Genomic DNA, 16816 nt, shown 5'->3' with positions numbered 1-16816 from the left:
CCGACCCTCAGCCTTAATGAAGGACAGAGCCCGCTAAGACACTCTGATTAACCATATCATCTGTTTCCCTTTAGTGGAAATAGTACGGCTGGCAAGCAAGAGCCCAGAGTGGGATGCTGTGGGGTGGACTCGGGGGCTATTTTTCTCCTAGGAAATGACTTACCACTCACTCTGACCTCTACTATGCCCCTGTCCCTCAAAGGGAGAAGATGGCGGCCCCCAAAGGGCACGATTTTCTGTCCCATAGCAGCTAGCTTCTGCAGCAGGCTGGATGGGTTCATGGTGACTCAGAGGGGATGCAGCACCCTATTGCATGCAGGCTTCCTGGAGATTTGGGAGGCCAGATGTCAGTGTCAACAAAGGTATCTGAGTACGGGAATGGGCAGGAGGCGAGGATGGGAAAAGGGAAGCCAGTGGGTTGGTGAGGTCACTCCCGAGCAAACCACATATTCTTTCATTGATCCATGGGTTTATTAAACACTTCCCGAGAACCCAGCACTGACCGGGCACAGAGATGTGTGAGGGAGAGGCTCTTCCTGGAGGAGGTGTGGGCTTACTTTCGTTCAAGGAATTAGCCCATTTCAGCTCTTTTCCGAGGTCAGCTCTCGAGGTCAGAATCATGGTGAGCGTGAGAGCTAGTGTGAACACTGGAGCCTGGCTTGGGGCTATAAATTGGAGAAGGATTAAGTTGGGGAAAGGAACCAGGAAGCAAGAGGAATTGTTGGTAAAAAGGCTCAATGAACAAATGCTGAGATGGGGAAATCAGCGGGTAGTGTCAGGAACCTGTGGGGTAGCAAGTAGGGCTGAGTGGCTGCCTGGCGTATGGCTGAGTGTACCCCAGTCTGGTTTAAGCAAAAAGCACCTTCATTCATTCTTCCCTCAAATACGTGAGCAATTACACAGCATGCGCATCGTCAATGTCCACTTCTGCACCATGGCAGGCATCCCTGGCCAATCAGAGCGCTGTCTCTGATTCAGGGTCCAGGAGCAGCCTCACGCTTTTTCTTGCACACTGGTCCAGTCCATCTTGACTAACTGATCAGAGCTGACAAATGAAATGAAAATCTATTTACCACCCCGGATTAGGACTCATGCATGCACAAGGGTCTAAAGAAACCCTTAGGAAAAAAAAAAAAAAAACTCATCCAAAGGAGAGAGATGTAGGAGACAATCCTGGCCAAGTGACAGTAAGTCACTGTCAAAGGGCAAAGGCAGTTATAAGCCAGGTGGTGATTGTCAGTGGGCTTGCTCTGGTTCAGCTATCTGATAGACTCATATCTGCAAGAGAGAGAGAGTATCGGGGGTTGGGGGAGAGAGAGAGAGAAAGGAAGGAGGGGGGGTGAGTGAGCAGAAGAGAGAGCTGGGAGTAGAATACAAGGCACTATATACCTGGATCCACTGCAGAGGACAGAGTCCACTTTGGCCAGTTGAAATGGAAGGGATTTATTGCAGAGTATAAAACGGCTATGGAACTATTGAGAGGGCCAAAGAGATAGGCTTGAGGTTGAGCTTTCATGAACAGCTCTCAAAGCCACACTGCGGAACTGGGCCACCAACGGAGCTGCGGCCTCTTTGGGAATCATGAGGTCACCAGCTCCAGGACCACATGCAGCACTGTGACCAGGAAGGTGCTCCCGCTGCCTGCTCCATGCCGCACCTGCTGTGATCCACACTAGTAGATGGATGTGCTCGCTGGTCCTTGCCTCTTGTCCCCCTCTGCCAGCACTGCAGCAAAACAACAACAGCAGCAACAACAACAACAAAACAAATGCCGCCCCTCCCCCTCGTTCCCAGAAGGCAACAGAAGCTACAGAAGCGCAGCCTTCCAGATCTCATGCAAGTGTGTGTGATTGACTAAATCCGAACTTAAATCTTGAATCCTAATAACAGGAAGGGATACCGGGAAATGTAGTTTTACAAAATCTTCCCCTGTCTCTGCCGTCTAGGAAGGCACCTAGCAAAGGGTGGAATGGACCTTGAGAGCCAGTCCACCATATCCGCTGCACACTGTCTCCTAAACTTCTACCCGATGCCAGGCACAAGCAGCTCTGTGTTTGGATCCTCTCAGAGGGGAATGGAATGGGGAGATGAATTTTCTCCTCTTTACTACAGACCACTGCACAGCTTTGTCACTTCGAGGGCTCAGGCACACCAGTGGTGCCCTTTGTCGGTTGTCCTGGGGGACTTTTGGCACCTGGTCATTGCACCAGGTGAGGAACCTCCTAGGCCTGTCCGGGAAGAGTTGGTAGGACTTTGGAAGAAGCTGAGACGAGCAAATATTGGTTCTCAGGTTTTTATTTAACTCCTGGCTAGGCCCACCTTTGGAAATACTACTGTGAGCACCTACTATGAGCCAGGCATGGGGCAGAGTGTTGGAAATACAGAGAGGAATGGAATACAGCCCCGATAGTCTTTTGTGGTTCCTCATCTAGCCAAAGGAGAAATGTGGAAAGCAGATAATAAGATGCCCATGGTGCTGAGCGTGCACAAAGGAGGATGGGTCCAGTAGAATAGGGGAATGTCCCAGGCGAGGTGGTATTTGAGCTTACTCCTGGAAGGCCTGAGGATGCTGAGAGGAGGCCTGAGTGAAAAACAAGGGTACAAAGGAAAACGATACCATAATCTCAGAGAGCGGGCCAGAAGGCATGTGGAAAGTGAAAAAAGACGGTGTTTGAGAAACAAAACCAGGGACTTCTCAAGGTCTTCAGCCTCCTCCTCCAGACCAGGCTGGGTGCTCCTGCAACTAGGCACCTGCATCGGGCCAGTCCTGCAGTTTGCACCCTGCTCTCCACAGGTGGCGGGATGGGGTTTGCTGCCTCTGCTAGTACAGACTGCTGGGAATGACTCACAGCGGAGGAGGGGCTGGGAGAGCCATGGGCTGCTGCCTAGGCTGGAGGCTATGTGGAGGCCTCTCCCCTAAGGGTGGTGGCAGCAGAAGAAAGTAGCCCATGTGGGCAGGGCAGCCCCATCACTCCACCCCAGGCCTCCAGACATCAGGGCCAGGCGCTTAGTCAGAGGGAGTCAGCGAAACCCCCAAGACCCCAGCACCCCTTGTGCTCTGCTTTCTGCCTCTCCCTCCCTGCATCCCACTCTTTCCTGATGCTAGTCCTCCCTGGCTTGGATGGCTGGGGGTACCAGTGGTGGGGTCATTACAGGACACGGCCGCCTGAGGGTCAGAATGGAGGAGGCCCAGCTGTCAGCTGGAACCCATCAGAGGCCAAACCAAGCCCTGGCAGCAGGCAGGAGGGGGAGGGCGGCTAATGAGAAAGGTGTCCCTGCAAGCTGCAGTGACAAGGCTTTCCTTAACCCTTCCCACTCCTGTCACCCGGATGTGTTCAACATTGTCCGTGGTGACAGGTGGCTCCAGATCCCTGGAGACCCTGTTTTCAGAGGCAGCTCAGACCTGGCCTGAGTGGGGAGACGCAGCCCTGCCCTCAGCCCAGGGTCAGAGATGGGGGAGAGGCCAATATAATGGCACTACTTTTGACTTTCTAGGTGATTTGGTGAAGAATTAGCAATTCGAACACACTACTCTTGCTCTCTAAAACCCCAGGAATAATGTGTCTGCAGATCCAGAGAGCTGTCGCTAGGGGACAGTTCTGTCCTGGTTGCCCTCTTGGGGTCAGCTGCCCACCTCAGCCACCTGCTTTTCTGAGACCCCTCCTCGTCCCCAAGCCACTCAGCAAGTAGATTCTTTTCAAGAGCTGGTTCAACTCCTTCTTTGGTATCCAGGAAACTTACATAACTCACAGCTTTCAATTAACAATTAAACTTGGTGAGCAAGAGTACAAAAGGAAACATGTCTACGTGCAACTGGCCCTTCTTCAATGGTGTGGTTTAGATGTCTCTGATTTATTTTCCACAATTACCAGCTGGCCTCCTCCCAACTTCTCTCCCAGTTCTCTTTGTAGGGCCTGCTGCTGGCTGGGCGCAGTGGCCTGGAGAAGCTGTCTAAGGACACCTCTTCCTCTGCTGCCATCACCAAAGAGTTCAGGCCTCTTGGTTACTATTATCAAGATCCCCAGGGAGGAGGGGCAGGTCTGCATGCAGCAGGAGGAGGAAAGGCTCAGAAGTGCTGCGAATGGTGCATTTGCAAGTCTGTGCTGTGCTCTTCAGCTTCAGGCAAGTCATTCCAACTCCTGGGCCTCGATTTCTTCATCTTTTAAATGGGTGTGCACCATCGGGTTAGGTGGTTCCTGGAGTCCCTTGCACTTGGACTTTGATCTTCCTGCCTGCTTGCTTTGGGCCCTCCTGACACCCTGTCATGACAATGGGTGGACTAATCACTGACCAGCAGCCAACACAGTCAGCGAGTGTGCCACTCGGCAACGTTGTGCTGCTGGCCAAAGTGCTGCTGCCCCTTCTCTTCTAGCCCTGGTCTGGCACTGCAACACCTGAGGAGAGTGGCGTCTACAGGTCAGTGGGACTGTTTGGCCACAGTTCCTGGGACCCCTCTGAGCCAGCCTCTGGGTTTCACCCTGCCGGGGCTCCCAGAACAGGTGTTCAGACAGGTGTTCAGTGAATATTTGATGGTTACAACACTCACATACCTACTGGAGGCTTGAGGTATGTGAGTGTTGTAACCATCGAATAATTACTGAACACCTGCTCTGAGCCAGGTCCTGGGCTGGGCGGGGGGATGATAAAGATGAACAGGCAGACGTTCCTTCTGGTGCTTAAGGCATGCGTGTGAGCTCCGATGTCTGTCTGCCAAGTTCAAAGCCTGGTCTGATGCTCCCTTGGGTGCTGTTCTTAGCATCTCTATGCCTCAGTTTCTCCATCTATAAAATGGAGTTACTAACAGTAGTATCTTGGCCACAGGGTTGAGGTGAAGATTAAATGAGTCAGTGAACATAAAGGGTTTAGAGCTCAGCGTGGGGTCATTACAACTTTCATTTTATGAGCACCAACTCCGTGCCAGGAACTGTTGTAGCATTTGGTGTAAACCAAATCCCTAACAGGGAAGAAGAGAGATCATTTCTGGCCTGGCTGAGGTACGAGGCTTCATGGGAGAGTTGGTACCATAGTTTGGTCTTGGAGCTAAATACAATAGGTAGGGGAGGGCATTCTGGGAGCGGGGAACAGCATGAGCGAAGGCCTGGAGATGAGAAGGCAAAAAAATGTGTTGGGGGAACTCTGAAAGGACCACAGAGATTAAAGCATCAAGGAGATACAATTGGAAAGTGAGCTGAAGCCAGGTATCTCCTAGACCATAAAATGTGGCCTTAATCCTGTGGGCCAAGGGGATAAGGGGTGCAGAGTGTTGTTGAGTGAGGGGATACTGCAGGGAGGTGAAGCTGCAGTTTAAATGAGATGGCAGGGTTAGTTTCCCTAGGTAAGAATAACAACATTAATAATGATAATAAGAAGCCTTTCATGTTGTGGATTACGCAATCCAGTGGTTGCTGGACTGTATGGGTGGGCATACCTTGTCTGATCACCATGGCAGCCCCGAGAGTAAGCTGAGCAGGGATCGTTACCTCCACTTTACAGAGAGGAGATTGAGGCTCGTCCAAGGCCACCAGCAACTTGATGGCAGAGCCAGGAGTGAGATAAGTCCCTGTCCTGTGATGGCCTAGGGGAATTGGACCGCCTTCCCAAGCTTCACCCTTGTGTCTTCTTGTCAGGTGGCTTCTGCCCCATCTTTAGGTCCTGGCAGGCTTGTAAGTGTGTGTGTGTTGTGGGAGGGATGAGGGTGTCTGTGCGAGGAGTGCCCCACTCCAGTCCCGTTTCCCTGTTAGGCCAGTGCTGGGTCTACTGCACTTCTGGCCCAGTGCCAGGGGCCAGCCCACCTAGCACACAGTAGGTGGGCATCTAATTTCTTGCTGTTACTGAGGCAGTGGTGCCTTACCTGGAGGGTGACTGGGCCACCGCCAAGAGGTGCGGGGGCCAAGCAAGGCTCCAGGGGGATAGGGTCCGTGCATATATAGCTCTGCCCTTATAATAAGCCCTTCGCCTCTCTAGAAGCCCCCAGCTGAGCAGCATCAGCCAAGGAGAGTGGGGAGAAGCCTCTATTTGCTTTTCTTCTCCTGCCAGCTCCTTTGGTTCCTGCCCAGGGGCTGTGAGTCTGGCTGCTGATGCCCCCATCTTAGCTCTTTCCTCTGCCTATTTCACTGACACCTCACTCCCTTCCACATTGGGGGCTTCTGATGTTCACTTTCCAGGTCCCAAATTTCTCCAGCAGGGCCTCGGGGTGAGGAAGGAAATAGGCGACCCCCTAGCTTCCTGCCCCCTGTCCCCTGGCCCATCCCCAGAACAGGGCAGGCTTATCTACCTTCTAGGGGACCCAGCCCAGGGCCTTGCCTCTGTGCAGCCAGGTAGCATCTGTTAGTACTGTCTGCAAGGGCCCCCCAACTCTTCAGAGGAGTCCAGGGACTGACAGCGAACCCATTGGATGTGAGGCATGTCATAAGATCAGCCTGAGAGCAGCCTCAGCAGGGGTGAGGTCCAGTAGGAGTGGAGGCGGCCAGGGACTTCAAGGAGTGGGGCTCCAGACTGCAGCTGAGCCTGGAAGAGTGTGGGGCTTGCATAGGGAAGGGGACTATTCAGGGGATCCTTCCTAGAGGGTGGGGAGCTGGCCTTACTGGGCTATACACAACAATGGGTTGAGGGGGAAGAGCAGAGGGACGTGTGCATGCTTGCCCCAGCCAGCCCTGGAAGAGGTGTGCATCATGGCCCTACAGGCTAGGTGGTTATGGGCTGTTGATTTATTCATTCACTCATTCATTTACATTTATCCAGCACCTCCTCTGTGCCAGGTGCCATACTTGGGGCTGAAGGCTTAATGGTGAGTAGGACAGATATGTTCCTTCTCTCCTGGAGCTCCTGGTTAGTAGGGAAGGCTGATGAGCAAACAAGCCACACAAACATCGTGCTCAGTGCCAGGAGAGAAGAGATGCAGAGGCACTAAGAGTAGAGAGGGGGGCTTCGGCTTTAGATCTGGGTCGGGAACACAAGAAGGGAGCTTTCTGAAGGGAGGTGGAGCAGAAACCTTTGAGATGATGAGCGCTCTGGGAGGAGAGGCCTGAAGGAGAGTTGAGCATCCTAGAACTGGGGGGTGGGTGGGTGGGTATTCCCTCCAGAGGATGATGATCATGGCATGAGGGGGGCGGTGGAGGCGGGGGCAGTGATAACAGGGACCAGATCCCACATGTTGTGCTGCGTTAAGGAATTGTCTGGAGGGCACTGGGAAAACGGAAAGGTTTTAAGCAAGAGCTGGAGGGACCCTGAGGGAAGTCCTGTATGAGGCTCAGCTCTAGGGTGGAAGGAGTGCCTCTGGGACACGAACTCTGTGAAGGCAGGATGGTGGCCTTCTTGCTCTCACCCCACAGGCCCAGTGGGGCATGTTGCTGCCCAAGTCCCATTAAAGGAGGCCTGGACAGTGGCTGGTCTTCTTGCCCGCAGAATCCCTTACTCTGGCTGGGGTGCAGTCACTGTGATGGTGGCCCAGCTCTCTGGTACCATTGAGGAGAGTTGAGGAACCACGTTCTGGGCAAAGGCTGCCAGGTTCCAGTGTGGAATCTCTCGGAGGGAGTAGGGAAGAGCCAGCTCTTAGGGAAGGAGCCCTCAGATTAATTCATTAACATTTGCATCCCCCATGGGTGCCTTCCCTGCGCCAGGTGATTCATTTGTTCTTTGATGGTAAAACACATGTGGTTCACGTTGCCTGGGGATATGGATTGTTGGGAGAGAGATCGTTTGCCCCAGACTAAACTGAGCCTGTGACAGATGTAACCCCAGGGATGGGAGTGGAAATGAATGTGACGGGGAGGTAACAGGTGGGCATGAGCTGGACTTCCAAGGCCGCCTGCCCTGGAAGGCTGGGAGGTTGTGGAGCCCCAGACTTTGGGGCTATACCCTGCACCTGAGCTCCTCTGCAGGCTGCCTGCTTGTGTGGGCTGCGGGGTGGGATGCCAGTGATTCAGGAAGCTTTCTGCTCCCCCACTTCCCCTCACAATCGGTCCTCCCAAGGGGAGAGGGTAATGGGAGGGCAGAGGAGGGCTCTTTGGCCAGGCCCCCAGTTCAGCCGGGCCTGGGAACCCTGCCCAAGGCGCCTGAGACAATGCTGGGAATGGAAGCTGGCCTGGCCAGAGGCAGGCCCGGGGAGGGGCATGAGCAGTGCCCACTCCATTCATAGTCCTGGCCCCGACACGGTGGCCCACAGCACCCTCCCCTTCACTTTTGGGCTCCCTGCCCCGTCCCAGGCTTCTGCCCACCCACCTCTTGGCACTACCAGCAATGCCATCCTCCCAGAAGGCCCTTCTCCTACCCGGCCTCTTCCCGAACCCCTGAGAGGAAGAGTGTGTCGTGAGAGTATATATGGGCATCTGAGTATGCCAGGTGGATGTGTGTATGTGAGCATGTGAGTGTGTGTGAATGGCATATGAGTGAGTATATGTGTGTATGAGTGTCGGAATGTGTATGTACACAAGTATCTGAGTGTGTCTCTATGAGTGGATATATATGTGTGTGAGTATATATGAAGTGCAAGTGAATGTGTGTCTATGGCTATGTGAGTGTACATGTGAGTGTGGGAGTCTATGCTGGGTGAGTGGGTATAAGTATGTATCATGTGCGAGTGTATCTATAAGTGGGTGTGAGAATGTGTGTGTATGAGTGTGTTAATGTGTACGTGCATGTTTGCGAGTGCACGTGTGAGAGTGGCGGGGAAGCAGGGAGGAGTCAGAGGCTGTGCCCACTCTCCCCGCCCCTCCCCTCCCCCAGCCATCCTGACTGCCCAGTGGGCGCCCTGACCATCATCCAGGAATGTGTGCTGAGCATTTCTCAGGACAGCCCTCATTCAAACGGTCTCCCGCCCTGCCCCACTAGGCCTAGTTCATTTTTCCGACCCACACAGCCTAGTGTTCAGGGTGGAAAACGCCATCGCGTCTCTGGGAGCCTCCTTCTCTTAGAGGTGGAGGGGGCCGCCACATTCTCCCTACCTGGCCAGCCAGAGTGGGACTAGGGGCTGGGGAGGGGCCATTGCGAGTTCTGGGGAAGATGGACCCCACTCCCAGAGATCTAGGTTGTGGAGACAGGCTTCCCTGTTCCCAGCCCCAGGCCCAGACTGGCTCTTCCTGGAGGGGACAGCGGGAGGGAGCTCTGGCCCACAGAACTGGGGTTTGGTTATTAAACCAAGTGGAAAGTTCAGTCTGCTTTCTGGCCAACTTTTCTTCCCTCCTCCCTTACTTCTCAAGGATAATAGAAATACCCAGGAGGGGTTCCTTTCCACACTGGCCAGCTAGGGGAGGTGGGGCCCTGCCATTGGCTCAGGCCCCTGTCATTACAGGCACACCCCCGGGGCCTGAGGCCAGTTCCCCCCCTACGAGGGGGAGAGATTACATCAGCTGCTCTCTCTGTAGCTCTAGCTTCTCTGGGAGAGGCCTCTGACCTGCTCCAAGACAGGACCTGCCCATCCTGAAGGGGGGATGTCATCTCTGGCATGACCTCCTGACCTTTGACTGTTCGTGACCTCTGTGAGGCCTTGAAACCATAGTAGCAGCAGGGGTCAGTCGGGGTAGCATTATACCTGGTTTTGAATTCTCATTCAGCCATTTTCCAGCTGTGTGACCCTCTCTGGACCTCAGTTTCCCCTTCTGTAACTGGGGATGACAATAGTGCTATCCACACAGCTGTGTTCTGGGGATTCAGTGAATTAATATCTGCAAAGGCCTTGTGCTTTATATTGCTCTCTATAAGTGTTGGTTAACTAAACACATCACTTTCTTACGATGGCCAGTTAAGAAACAGGTGGATGGGTAGGTCACCAACCCGCGGACCCCCAGCTTCACGTCTCAGCACTTACTCCTCTTCTGGCAATTAGCTGCTACCCTGCGTGGCGCCAAGGAGTCTCTGACTTCCGCCCCATTCCTCAGCTTTGAAGTCCCACCCTTAGCATTTCTCCCCAACCCCGGGAACTTCATCTCCTGGTACAGAACATGGAGCCACTGGGACTCAGGAGAAAGTCTCTCTAAGCCCCACCTGTCTCCTTGCTGCTCTTCAGCCACAGCAGCCACCCCCGGAAGGTGCCCTGTAGGAGGAAGAGGTGCCATGTGGCAGGTCTTTCCCCAACGCCTTCTAGGTATTTGCTGTTCTGGAGAGAGCACATGGTAGCTTTGCCTGCTGTGCTGGAGACCTAGGCTTTGGTTTGAGGATAGAAAAGATTCACTCATGGAAACTTACCTGCCTTCCTGAGACAGTGATCCTGATCCCTTACCAGCCGCTCATGCTGGGCTGGTATAGTCCTGTGGGGCAGATCTCAGGAGACCTGTCTCCCTGCTGCAGGGGTGATGGAGGGATTCTCTGTCCTTCCAAAACCACACCCCACCCCCCGGCTCCCCCACCCCAGCTTCTTTCTCCTCCCCAGGTTCAGATCCCATTCCCTCACTACCCCACGTTTGCCATGCTCACTGCAGGTCTGGAGACAGGTGGCTTTGTCCCTGGGCCTGAAGCCTGCTTCTTGGTGCTCAGAATCCTCTAGCTTAGCTCTGCTCTCAAAAATCGTTGCAAGTACCCGATCTGTGCTCCATTGTGCCTGGGACTGGTGGGGCGGGGATGGAAAAGGCTCAGGTGCTCCTGGTCACCCCAGAACCCTTCAATGGGAGAATATCCCTTAGAGGGAGTCCTGAGAGCCATGCAATTCCTTCTAATCCCTCCCTTTTCTTCCTTCTCTCCTAAATATGAGTTACTTAGCCTCTCCATTGTAGCAGGCGTGTGCTAGCCCTGGCCATAAATGAACACTTACTCTGCTAGGAAGTTCAAAGGGAACCCTTTGAGGCTCACAGCTCTGATCCCTGGGGACTCCCTAAGGCAGAGGCTGAGTCTCTATCATCAGCCTGTGGACTTCTTGAGGGTAGAGCCTGAGCTGTCCCCCCACTATTGATTCATTGATTCATTCATTCACAGTCCTCAGGGGGTGAATGACTGTGTGCTGGGCCCTTGCTCATTGGCCAGCCATGCGGATGCTGTCTAAACCTGCTCCCAGTGGAGGAAAAGAAGGTGGTTCTGGGAAAGTGGTTCCAGGCGGAGGGAGCAGCACAGTCAAAGCCAGGAAGCTGAGGGTTACTAGTGGTCAGCCCTGGGCTAATGTAGGAAGGGGCTTTGCAGTTGCAATGACTCATCGCAAAGCGGGGTTGTTCCCGGGAGACATGGTGAAAGGAGGTTTTGAGAATAGTTGGTTTCACTGCTGTAGCAGGAGAGAAAACCCAGGAGTGTGTCGAGGATCCTTCCCAAAGGAAGACAGGAATTTCTGACTCATTGCTGAGGCAAGAGGGAGATGGGAGAAGGCTGGCTGCCTGGTCTTCAGTTCCTGCCTACCTACCAGGAGGCCGGTCAGCTGCCTCCCCACAGACTCCTCCCTACCCTGCCTCTTCATCTTGCCTGACCAGTGGGGAATGTGTCCTGGGGCCCTAACTGTTACCAGTTCTCCCTTAGTCTAATCATAATCTCTCCTGCTGCAATCTTGCTTGTCCTTGGTAGAGACACAGTTGGATCCTGTTGTCTCACTTTCCTATCCCCCCAGGCCCTGGAAGAAGCACTCTTCATCTCTTACCTGTCCCAGGTACTGTCATGGTTCACCAGAGCTGGGTCCGAGGCATGGGTTTAGCTCCTGGGAGAAAGTTTCACTCTCAGGCCCGGGCCAAGCCTCCACCATGATCTCTAGGACCAATTGAGGTCTTAGATCACACTGAAAAGGTAGAGGGGCCAGGGAAGCCCATGTTCTGTTCCTGTCTTTCTTACCATGACTTTTAACCCTTTTTCCTGTCTCTGTCTCTTTTTCTCCCCATCTCTCTCTCCATCTTTCTTTTCTTTTTGGGGAGGGAGGGGGGGAAGGGGAGGAGGGAGGAAAAGAAGGAAGAACGAAAGAAGAAGGAAGAAACACGAATAGACAGGTATCTCCCAGTCTGGTGATGTATTTTTCTTTCTTTCTTTCTTTCTTTCTTTCTTCCTTCCTTCCTTCCTTCCTTCCTTCCTTCCTTCCTTCCTTCCTTCCTCTCTCTCTGTCTCTCTCTGTCTCTGTCTCTGTCTGTCTCTCTCTCTCTCTGTCTCTCTCTGTCTCTCTCTGTCTCTCTCTCTCTCTCTCTCTCTCTCTCTCTCCCCGTCTTCCTCCTTCCCATTCTCCTTTGGTCTCTGCATCTCTCCCTCCCTCTAGGTCTTAGTCTTACTCTCTTTCCAATGGTTCCTGGTAGTGCCAGAGGATGAGAAGCTAAAATTGTGGGGCCCGGCAGCATGCAAGTGGCCTGGCAAAGGGCATGGTGCATGATCACTCTCTTCCTTACCAGCGTCAGTGGAGATTCAGGTGACAAAGTCTCAGATCAGCAGCCTGGCTTCCATTTCAGGCTCTTTGGAGGAATTCATAATAAAGGGCCAAGTACTGAAGCCTGAGCACTTCTCTAAGGGGGGACCTTGCCCACCCAGTTGAGGGAAGGAAGAACAGGTAATAGTTGAACTTTAAGTCTCCCCTGCAAAGGTTGTACCTCCCAACTGTTGCTGGGATTGAGGATGCAGTTTTGTCATGGAGACAGGACAGGTTTAGAGGCAAGAAATAAAGGAAGGAGGTGACCAGCCTCTTCTTTGTCTGGTCAGTAGCTCTCTGGCATCAAGCTGGGCTGGGTGTGCCCAGGGCCTCTTTATGAGCACTTGAGAGAGGCAGGAGAGAAAAAGTGCTGAGTTTGCAGAGGAAATTAAGCTCCGGGAGAAGGGACAAGCCACGACAAAGGGAACAGATTTCCAGAGGTCCTGGAGGTGGTGTGGCAGACCAGGAAAGCAGGGTGAGAGGCGCTTTCTCCAAATGGAAAACAATGAAGTTTAGAGAAAACATGGAGCTATGCTGGCCGAGTGCTCAGTGCCTTTGCAGGGCTGGTGGGTCTGGGCTGCATGGGAGGTCTGCTCAGACCGAGGGGTGGACAAACACTAGTGGGGGCTTGCAGTCTACATCCTAAAGGCTGAGCCCAAGAGCTCAGGACTCACAGAAGGACGTGTCTTCCTACCCCGTGAAAGGGGTTGGTGAGCCCTAGAATGTTCCATTTGAGAATAACAGTAGGGCAGGAAATGTTTAGGAACTTTCCTGTGAAAGGCTTAGTATGGGTGACCGAGGGTGCTGGGGTAGAGAAAATGGGACCCCCATCCTGCATGGCTGATGGAGGAGGACACCCCTATCCCATGGTAGAGCCCCAGGACCACCACAGGGCAGTGTCTTCTTCCAATTCTGAGTGCCTTCCTCTCACTGCCTCCATCTCTATTTGTTGTTCTCTCTCTCTGTCCACCCTCCCACATGCCCCTTCTTCCTGTCTCTGTCCCTTTTTCCTTTCTCTTGTTCGCCCGTTTCTCTCAGGCCTTGATTCTCCTGTCAGGCTCTCCTGTCTTTCTCTGTCTCTGTTTCTCTCCAGCCCCCACACTGCAGCCTGTTTGTGCCGTCTGGTATAAGGAGAAGCCCCTCTCTCCATTAACATTTCCACCCATTTGACACTGGGTGATGCCTCTGTGTGTGTGTGTGTGTGTGTGTGTGTGTGTGTGAAGGAGCTGCTGACTGAGTCAAGGTGGGGCAGGCTGTGGCATTTCTGACTGAAGGTGGAGGGATGAGGGGCTGAGACAGGGCTGCTGTCCCTCTGGGTGGTGGTCAGAAGCAGGCTTTCTACGTAGAGGCAGCCCCAGCCCTGACCCAGGTCCCCACTCATTCTAGGAAAATTACAAGAGCCAGCCCCATGGTGGCCAACACACACAAAACACATTGTTCTACTCCCCAGGCCTTTGTCTCTGTCCCTGTCAACTCTGTTGCCAGTTCCTTGTGGCCGGCTAGCAGGCTCATTCTCTGAGCCCCAGACTACCCACCTGGCTTACGCATTGTCCCCCATCTAGAGGCAGGAATAGGGGCCATTCTGGGTCAGGGACAGGCATCTTGGGCCCGCCAACTCTCAGGAATGGTACCCATACCCCTCCCTGCCTGCTGCCACCCTGTACACCTTGTCCTTCCCAGGAGCCGGCCAGGCTGGCCTGCCTTGCATACCCACCCCAGCTTATTCTTTCCTATGAGCCTTTGCAAAGGCCACAATCCTATGTGGGCAGCTCATCCTTCCATCACTCCATTTCTGTGGCTTCAATTCCTATGAATTGAATTCTTAAGCTGCAACTCACCTCCTCTGGGAAGCCGCCTTTGATTGCCCCCTTTCCATTTCGGATAGCCCATTCTTTCTGGACTCTGCCCAATTGCTGAGCCCACCCACAGCAGACACACTGCATGACTGATGCCCAAGCTTCCCAGCTGAGTGCTGTTCCAAAGAACAGCCTGGGGCGAGGAGGAGACACCAGCACCGACCACCACCCTACCCACCATCTGCTATATACTTCCTGTGCATTACTCTCTTCATTCACACAGCAGCCCTTTCAGATAAAGTTTATCCATCACATTTGACAAATGAGAAAACCGGGGCTCTGAGAGATTAACCAACTTGCCTGAGGTTGCACAGCAACACCCCCAAACTAAGACACTCTCAAAGTGACATGGGAATGGCAGGGGCTTCCAGGGTAGAGGGACGCAACTCCTCCCTCCCCTACAAGGAGCTGGTGTGTTGGCTCCCAGGTGTGTTGGAATGGAAAGTCCAGGTGTTGCTATCAGAGTCCAGGGTGGAAACGGAGGATGCATGAAGTGACCCCTTGAGTGCTTGCCTGGGTTTAGTCTATTCCCTTTACCTTTTCTGCAAAGACCTCCCAGCACCACCTTCAGAGGGCTCACTTCCCTTGCCCTCCCATGAGGGAAAACACTTAGCAGCTCCCAGGCCCTGCCCATTTCACTCCAGACCCTGCCCCTGGCTCCTTTCCTTAAGGCTGGCCCCAAGATGCCTGGGGAGGACTGGTTCAGAGCAGCCTGCTCATTCCCTGCTTCAGCAGGCCTCTGACCCTGCTCCCCGCACCCCCTAGACTACCTTGGCTAGGATTCACCCAGGATTTCCATCCTGGGCCCTTCTCTGGCTCTGGGAAGAACCTGGATTTAGACTTCCCATCCCTGAGATGGAACTCGGAGCCCACCCCTCCTTTCTCCACCCTGACTCAGTTCCTCTTATCTCTTCCTTCACTCTCTCCTACCTTCGAGGCACATACCATGTGCGAAGCACTGTGCTCATGTCGGACCCAGGGCTTAAATCTGTGGTAAGTGGGTCCACCAACAGCTAAGTGGACAAAAACATGAATCAGCGTGACAGACGTCCACGCAAAGCATTGCGGAAGCCCGGAGAGGAAAAATGAATGCACATGGGTGCTGTCCTGGAAACTGTCCTGCAGAGATGGCATGGAATTGAGCCTGGAGAATTCTGACAGGCAGAGCAGAGGCATTTGGGTGCTGGCCTGGTGGAGGGGAGTGCTTCCAGGTCACTTGGCAGTGTGGAAAGGCCGGGGGGGGGGCGGGTCTTCCATCTTGGATTGGACCCCTCTGAGAGCTTCTGGGCAGGACCTGTATTCTCTGAAGCAGTGCTTCTCGGACTGCCTTGGGGAAGGACCACTTTTTCTTTTTTAAATTCCAATTTGTCATAGACCAATAACATTATAAAATACAATACAAAGGAATTATTAGAAAAACAACATCAGACATACAAAGTACAAGCTCTAATACATCGTTGAATTCAACAGACATAAAGTCATTCTGCCATATTGCTATTAATGATTCTAAATGCCTGTGCTTGGCCTCTGTACATACTCTGTCCCAGGCCAGTAGTAGGCAGTGTGGATGGGTTTGGAAGGCAGATCACTTCCTGAATGTTACTGCCCTAGAACTGAGTTTTCGAGCTGCCAATGACCTATTAGCTGGGAGGGAAATTAATTCAGTAGGTTGGGACCAGCATTTTAAAAACATGGAATATACACTGCTGGTGGGACTGCGAATTGGTACAGCCACTCTGGAAAACAGCATGGAGGTTCCTCAGAAAACTTAGAATTGATCTACCTTATGATCCAGTAATCCCTCTACTGGGTATTTACCCCAAAGACTTGAAAACTCATATCCATAAAGATATTTGCACACCGATGCTCATAGCAGCATTATTCACAGTGGCCAGGACATGGAAGCAACCAAAGTGTCCTACAATAGATACTTGGCTAAAGAAGCTGTAGTACATAAATACATAAGAAGCTGTGGTACACGAATACATAAGAAGAGATGAAATACTGCCATTTGCGACGATACGGATGGACCTAGAGATAATCATGCTAAGTGAAATAAGCCAGACAGAAAAAACTGGAAACACATGATATCACTTATATGTGGGATATAAACCTAAAAGCAACAAAGGAGCGGGACAAACAAACAGAGACTCATGGACATGGACTATAGACTATAGTGGTTACCAGAGGGGAGGGGGCGGAGGAGGAAGGAGGAGGTAGATGGGGTAAAGGGGGTCAAATATAGGGGGGTAGGGGGAAGGTGAAGTGGGTAAAGGGGATCAGATATATGGTAGCTGAAGGAAACTGGACTTTGGGTGGTAAACATACAATAGAATATACAGATGTCAAATTATAATGTACACCTCAAAATCATATAATTGTACTAACCAATGTTACCCCAATTAACTTAATTTAAAAATAAAAAGAAAATAAAAAAACAAAAGCATGAAATAGAATAGAATAGGATAGGATAGGATAGGATAGGATAGGATAGAAAATAGAGCGCCTCACCTGTAGAAGGGGAAGCATGGTTTGGTGAAATGTTGATTTCCAGTGCATGCACACATATGCGTGCGTGTACTGGGCTGAGATGTGAGACATGTGACTGTATGAATCACAGTGTTGTCTAGAACACACCTGCTCTCTGATGACATTACCCACCTTC

General features: G+C 52.5%; 2 long non-coding RNA genes across 3 annotated transcripts in view; one reads left to right on the top strand and one right to left on the bottom strand.

The window, feature by feature from the left end:
- The window catches only part of LOC118601199, a 73027-nt gene that overhangs the window by 39866 nt on the left and 16345 nt on the right, over positions 1 to 16816 (top strand). The gene's annotated exons all lie outside the window — the stretch shown is intronic.
- On the bottom strand, positions 388 to 11126 carry LOC118601188. Its single transcript, XR_004950265.1, has 3 exons — positions 10183 to 11126; positions 1390 to 4259; positions 388 to 1045 (listed from the first exon to the last, which is right to left on the bottom strand). It is a non-coding gene; the product is annotated as an uncharacterized LOC118601188 (long non-coding RNA).

This window comes from Rousettus aegyptiacus, unplaced genomic scaffold (genome assembly GCF_014176215.1).
Source record: "Rousettus aegyptiacus isolate mRouAeg1 unplaced genomic scaffold, mRouAeg1.p scaffold_m13_p_1, whole genome shotgun sequence".
Taxonomy (NCBI): Eukaryota; Metazoa; Chordata; class Mammalia; order Chiroptera; family Pteropodidae; genus Rousettus; species Rousettus aegyptiacus.
The sequence above is the reverse complement of the archived record's forward strand: the minus strand, read 5'-3'. Positions and strand labels throughout refer to the sequence as shown.